Here is a 7,300-nt window from a genome sequence, read left to right as displayed (position 1 = left end):
GATTTAGCAGATCGCTTATGTGTATACAGCTATCTGTAATATTATACCGCAATGGAAAATTATAGTCGTCAGCTAAACCTGACTGAAGATGTGACTAACACCTACATTGTTATAAACAGGAGCTAAAATGCTCCAATGCTGTTACAAAGCTCATATACTATGATAGTGGTTGTAATCGCCCCGAACACCGAACACCTGTTATGTGTAGTTTGGGTTCTAATGAGAAAGACAACCAGTTGAAAACCATTGTTATTGTTTACGTGTCTATTTTTCATTTCTTGTTACACGGACGACGACATTACAGCGTAGTAATACATTATATACTTTACACACAGTTTGTACTATTCACTAACAAAATAGTGCCAAGAGTGGGGAGTAGTTTGGCATACGCAAACACATACATATGAATGTGTAACAACACCTATTACAGTATATGTTATCGGCTTTGTAACAGCATTAGGGCACTTTAGCTCCTATTTTTATTCACACCCATAATCAACTGTTTAAGGGTGTGAAACTATAATGACTTTCCAGAAACCGACTGATGAGGAAATCTGCAGCGAACGGTCCGTGTATGTTGTTTCTGTCCTGTTTGCCGTTTGTTATGTTATCGTCTATGTCATCGCTTATGTTATGTTATCGTCTATTTTTCCGCACGTTATGTTTTGTTCGATTCCGCTAGTTATGTTCTTCTTTTGTGGAGGCGCGTGGCTTAGTGGTTAGGGTGTCAGCATCATGATCGTAAGGTTGTGGTTTCGATTCCTGAACCGGGCGACACGTTGTGTTCTTGAGCAAAACACTTCATTTCACGTTGCTCCAGTCCACTCAGCTGGCAAAAATTAGTAACGCTGCGATGGACTGGCGTCCCGTCCAGTTGGGGAACACATACGTCATAGAAACCGGGCCCATGAGCCTGGCTAGGCTTTAAAAGGGCGCATTTATTTGTTATTTATTGTCCTACCTTTGATATATGTATACGTTTATGTATGTATGTGTCAAAGGTAGGACAATAAATAACAAATAAATGCGCCCTTTTAAAGCCTAGCCAGGCTCATGGGCCCGGTTTCTATGACGTATGTGTTCCCCAGAAACAGATATTGTTATGCTTGGATATCGTCATATTTTGTTCGGTAAACACACGCACTACATAGTTGGTCTTCGCTTCAGCTTTATTATTATTTTAGTTTCTTTGTCAAAGCACTTTCGTCACATATCCTGGGGTCTCTTCAACGAGTCTCTGTTCTACGTGTCTCCTCTTGTTTTGCTCATTCCATTTTGTTCTTCTCTTGAAGACAAAATGGGATAAACAGAAGAAAAGGAGACACGAGGGATAGAAAGTCGTTGATGGAGGTCACAGTATGTGTGTCGAAAGAGCTTTGACAAAGAAACTAAGATAACAATAATAAAGCTGAAGTGAAGACCAAATATACAGAGCGTGTTTAATTGGCAAAATATGACCATCTCCAAGTATAACTATATATAGGCGCAGGTGTGGCTGTGTGGTAAGTAGCTTGCTTACCAACCACGTTGTTCCGTGTTCAGTCTCACTGTGTGGCAACTTGGCAAGTGTCTTCTACTATAGCCTCGGGCCGACCAAACACTTGTGAGTGGATTTGGTAGACACACACAAACAAACATTTACATACAGCTGTATGATTAAACGATCGGCTCTCAAACACATGATTTCGAGTTCAGTCCAACTGCTCGGTACCTTGAGCAAATTCCTTATCCTCTAACTCCAGACCGACCAATACCTTGCGAAGGAACTTGGAAGCCCTGGAAACCAGCCGTTTATGTGTATGTATGTGCGGACGCACACGAGCGAATATTTATATTTTGCGGTGACGTCAATGTTTGTGGGCGAGTTAGAACCGGTGATGTTTGTTGACATTCCTTATTAAGATATCATCAAGTGTCCCCGTGCTTCCGAATTGCTCTGGAATTAAAATGCTTGAAAAACAGATGTTGGCAACAGGAAAGGCATCTGGCCATAAAAATTCTGCCTCAAATACTTCTCCGTCTAACTCATCTTGGCATGGGAAAAACAAGTTTTAAACGAATACACGCATACATGTAATAAGTTTACACAAGAATGAAAATGAAAAGCGCACCTAACTAACATCCGTCATGCTAATAGTTTGAACTAGATTTACGTTGATTAAAGCTTCACAGACGTAGAATGCGTATCTGAGACTTCCGCTGTAGTAAAATTGAATGACGAGGCGGTAAAGCCTCTAAATAAAGCTAATTGTCATTGGATGATTAGTGAGGCTCACTTGCACAGACTTAATTCGAGCTTCGTGGCGGGATGCTGCTTGACGGGAGGTGGTTTTAACGCAATAGATGGTGGTCTACCGTCATTTGTGGGAAATTACAGTGAAATTTATGGAATACCATGAAAAACTTCTGGCTTACAGAGATCACTGTTGGTGGCAGCAGTATGGAAGTTCAGTCTTTCTGTTAAGAGATACAGCGGACTGCTGCAATATGTGTAGTTTCTCGAAGATGCGGATATAAATGTTGTGCGTTCGAATTAGTAAAGAGTGTATTGTCAAATCTATTTCGGGTTATTCTGGACAGGCCATTTTCTTGGTTCCGAAATCTCCAATTAAAGCAAGACAAGAAGATGGAGATTCCCCTGTCCTGGATATGAATAAATACATGTGCTGAATGAAACTTCATTGACTGTAAGTCCTGGATCATTCATCTAGGTAATGTCAACTGGAGTAAGAGTCACCCTATAGACAACTGCTTTGGAGAAGAATTCTCTCTACGAATAGCAAATCGATTTCTGCAGTTGTAGGTAGGTGCAGGAGAAATGACTGTGTGGGGATATGCTTTTTTCTTTTGCAGTGAGATGCTGAAAATGATAGTATCTAGGTAAGAGCAACTAGTCTTAACACTGTGCACATAAAGTTTGCTTATTCATATAGGCCTAGAAAGTGTTACTTAATGAAAAAATGAGTTAGGATATTTTCCTTTTCCTAACTCTCTTTAGAGCTGGGAGTGGAGAAACGTCTCTCTACATATATTTCACTCTAAAGCCATTCGTCACCAACGACTTTGAAGAAAAATGGGAGAATCTTCTACTGAAGCCAGTTACAATGTTTCTAATTATAGTTTCGGAGAGATGATTAGAATTCTTAAGAATGTATACATCCCCTCCATGGGGTTTTTCATTGAGGTAATATTCGCTTGTCTTTATGGCGATATTTCCGTTCATCAATGAAGTCAATAACAAAGCAACTAGCACCCGTATATTTGATTAGAAAGCCATGAAGGTTTAGAGACCCAAAAGTCAGTTATTTTTCTCAGTCGACTCTGTCCCTCACACTCGGAGATCCTGAAATGGTTGTGTTTAGCAACTATTCCTTTGATTAAACCGCTCCTCTTTCTTTCTCTTTACACACACAAATACACATCAGTAGTCTGTATATCAATATGTGTATATATATAAATATATGTATCTCTTTCCTGCTGTGTGTGTATATAAATATATATTTGTGCGTGTGTGTATATATACATACATATATATATATATATATATATATATATATATACATATGTATGTATGTGTGTGTGTGTGTGTGTGAGAGAGAGAGAGAGAGAGAGAGAGAGAGAGAGAGAGAGAGAGAGAGAGAGAGAGAGAGAGAGAGAGAGAGAGAGAGAGAGAGAGACAACTACAGGAAACGAACTGATGAGTGTCTGTGCCGGCAGCATTTAATCCAAGCACTTCGCAGAATATCAATTAATTCAACTGCAAATGAATGGTAGAAAGTTTAAGGTTTCGAGCGAAACAACACCTTTATCATTCTCTATTCTCAGTTGAATGGCAATTTCTTGAAACATTAGACTTTCTTCTCATTATATCTAATTGTACCTACCGACATTCTGTTGGCCCGTTCACACACACACACACAACACACACACACACACACGCTCATCGCAGAAAAGGCACAATTCAAAGAGAGATGTGTAAATTACCCAAGGGTGCGCCAGTGTTACACTATTTCTATTTATCTCTCATTCTACATCTTGTTGTTTATAAATGCAGGATAAAGTCTGAGGAACATATGGTAGTTATTTTACAACACGTTGTTTCTAGTTCATCTCATTATATAATTGTATAATACCCGGTACACCCGCTTCCTACCCACCGTACATCATCACCGTTCACTTACTTTAATTCCACTATAAACACAGTGTATACGCACATGCATACACACAGATGCATTATAAGCATAAACAATTATAATACATTTATAATCATATATATATATATATATATATATATATATATATATATATAAACACACAAATACACACAAACACGTTTTCTGAATTACCCGGACGTTTTTGAACCATGAGTCTGAATGTGTGTGTAATGTAAACAAATGCTAATTCTTAGTGGAACTCCTTTTTAAAAAAGCGTGAGATATTGTTACTATAACATAATTAAGAGATTCAGCCAAAATGGTAAAAGAGTATTTGAACATTCCACTTTGCATTTGACTCCCCCCCTCTCTCTCTCAAGCTATTTCTCTCTGTCCCTGTATCTCTTTTTTCTCTCTCAGGCGCAGGCGTGGCTGTGTGGTAAGAAGCTTGCTTACCAACCACAAGGTTCCGGGTTCAGTCCCACTGCGTGACACCTTGGGCATGTGTCTTCTACTATAGCCTCGAGCCGACCAAAGCCTTGTGAGTGGATTTAGTAGACGGAAACTGAAAGAAGCCTGTCATATATATATATATATATATATATATATATATATTATATATATATATATATATATATATATAATATATATATAAATGTATGTTTGTGTGTCTGTGTTTGTCCTCCCACAGCGCTTGACAACCAATGTTGGTGTGTTTACGTCCCCGTCAATTAGCGGTTCGGCAAAAACAGATCGATAGAATAAGTATTAGGCTTACAAAAAATAAGTTCTGGGGTCGATTTGATCGATTAAAGGCGGCGCTGCAGCATGGCCGCAGTCAAATGACTGAAACAAGTAAAAGAATAAAAGAAAATACCCGTAGGTGTAGGTATGTGGTGTGCATGTGTGAGTGAGTGTGGGTGTGTTTCTATCTCGACCAATTAACAAGGGAAAATTCAATTTCTATTAGAGAAGGGCAAAAAAATGATAGTGAAATAGAGGGGAAAGAAGAGAGCAAGACAGAAAGAAAGAAAAAGAGAGAAAGAAAGACTGAAAGAGAGAAAGAAACGTAAAAACGAACTGTTCAATGGTTCAAATCAAAGTTTTAGCGAGAATTATTCTTTCAAAGAACCCCCTTCTTCCTCCTCTTTCCGTCTAAGTACGATAGGTGTACCACTGCGTACCACTGAGGAGGGAAGGAGACCAAGCATAGTGGTGGTACTGTGGACTTTGCCTTTCATCCTTTCGGGGTCGATAAATTAAGTACCAGTTACGCACTGGGGTCGATGTAATCGACTTAATACCTATGTCTGTCCTTGTTTGTCCCCTCTGTGTTTAGCCCCTTGTGGGTAGTAAAGAAATAGGTACTCTATCGGTAGAAATAGCAATCCTTTCTATTATGGGCACAAGGCCCGAAGCTTTGCGGGAGGGGGACTAGTCGATTAGGATCTACACCAGAATTTCACTGGCACTTAATTAATCGACTCCGAAAGGATGGAAAGCAAAGTTCACCTCGGCAGAATTTGAAGACTGGCGAAATACCTATTTCCTTACTACCCACAAGGGGCTAAACACAGAGAGGACAAACAAGGACAGACAAACGGAATAAGTCGATTATATCGACCCCGAAAGGATGAAAGGCAAAGTCGACCTCGGCGGAATTTGAACTCAGAACGTAGAGGCAGACGAAATACTGCTAAGCACATCGCCCGGCGTGCTAACGTTTCTGCCAGCTTACCGCCTTTCGGTAGAAATGGTAATATTGTAGTTATGATAGCGGTGGTGGTAGCGGTGCTAGTCATACAATGCTGGTAGTTGTAATACGGTGGTTGCTGACAGGGATGGTTATATAGTACTTATATAGTGGGTAGGAGTGGGAGATAATATGATGCGCATGATGATGGTGGTAGTAATAAGGTAGGTGGTTAAAATAGAGGTGTGGGGATGGGGGAATAATAAAGTGGCAGTGGTGATGGTGATGGTTGTGTTGTGGTAAGTGGTGAGGTTATGATGATTGAAATGAATGACTTTCTGTTGGTGGGAGGAGGTTCTGTGTGTGTGTGTGTGTGTGTGTGTGTGGAGGTATGTGAATGAAAGAGAGATAGCATTAAATTGTAGCAACAGTATAAGAGAGACGTTTGTCAATATCGAGAGAGAGAGAGAGAGAGAGAGAGGGAGAGACAGACAGACAGAGAAAGAGAGGAGTGTGGTTATATGCACATGAGAAAGAGTAAAAGGGGGGAAAATTTTCCAAATTTGATATGAAAGAGAAAGTGTGAGCGTGAGTATTTGAGGATAACAGAGGAGTAGAGAGAGAGAGAGAGAGAGAAAGAGTGAGAGAGAGGGGGAGGGAGAGAGAGAAAGAGAAAAGGAGGGAGAGAGAGAGAGAGGATAGAAAAATTTGATATAAGAAAGGAAGAGAGAATGTGAATATGAGAGAAGGAAAGAGAAGTGTAGATAGAGAGCGAAAGATAGACAGAGAAAGAAAGCGAAGAACATGGTTATAAGAGAAAGAAAAAGAGAAGGCAGATAAGTTTGATATGAGAAAGAGTGTGTGTGTGAGAGAGAGAGAGAGAGAGGGGGAGAAAGAAAGAGAGAGGGAGAGAATGAGAGGAAATGAGGATGAAAGAAACAAGGTGTAATGCTGTTATATTGTGGGAAGCTGAGCGGGAATGACAATACATACCAAAATATGTACTGAATGTGACACAGAGAATCCGAGGAGAGTGGAAAGGGACGGCGGTGACGATGACAACTGTCGCCTGTGGCGGTAAAAACTGATGCAGGGAAGTTACTGAGTTTGGATAAATTAGTAAAGAGCGGGGGGGGGAGGGAGAGTATAACATCTCCAGACCGTCTCTTCAGATGTGTGCGTGTACGAATGTGTGTGTGTGTATGCGTGCGAGGGAGGGAGGAATGGGGAGAGGGAGAGTGAGAGGGAGAGAGAGAGAGAGAGAGAGTATTTCTTTATTCACCAAGAGGTTGAGAAAAAGAGGGGACAATACGGGGACAGACAAAACAAGCGAGAGAGAAAGAAGAAATGTTTTTTTTTTCTCCCACCACAGACTTATCCAAATTCACGGATTAAAAGTGTGGTTAAGTAGTAACTCGCTTAGCAACCACATGGATTCGGGTTCAGTCCCGCT

The 7,300-nt window shown here is 40.3% G+C and overlaps 2 protein-coding genes across 2 annotated transcripts in view; one reads left to right on the top strand and one right to left on the bottom strand.

Annotated features, from left to right (window-relative positions):
* The window catches only part of LOC115216362 (histone chaperone asf1b-B-like), a 295,828-nt gene that overhangs the window by 71,762 nt on the left and 216,766 nt on the right, over nucleotides 1–7,300 (top strand). The gene's annotated exons all lie outside the window — the stretch shown is intronic.
* LOC115216790 (LHFPL tetraspan subfamily member 2a protein) overlaps nucleotides 1–7,300 on the bottom strand; it is a 44,478-nt gene that overhangs the window by 33,416 nt on the left and 3,762 nt on the right. The gene's annotated exons all lie outside the window — the stretch shown is intronic.

The sequence above is a fragment of the Octopus sinensis genome, linkage group LG10 (genome assembly GCF_006345805.1).
Source record: "Octopus sinensis linkage group LG10, ASM634580v1, whole genome shotgun sequence".
Lineage (NCBI taxonomy): Eukaryota > Metazoa > Mollusca > Cephalopoda > Octopoda > Octopodidae > Octopus > Octopus sinensis.
The sequence above is the reverse complement of the archived record's forward strand: the minus strand, read 5'-3'. Positions and strand labels throughout refer to the sequence as shown.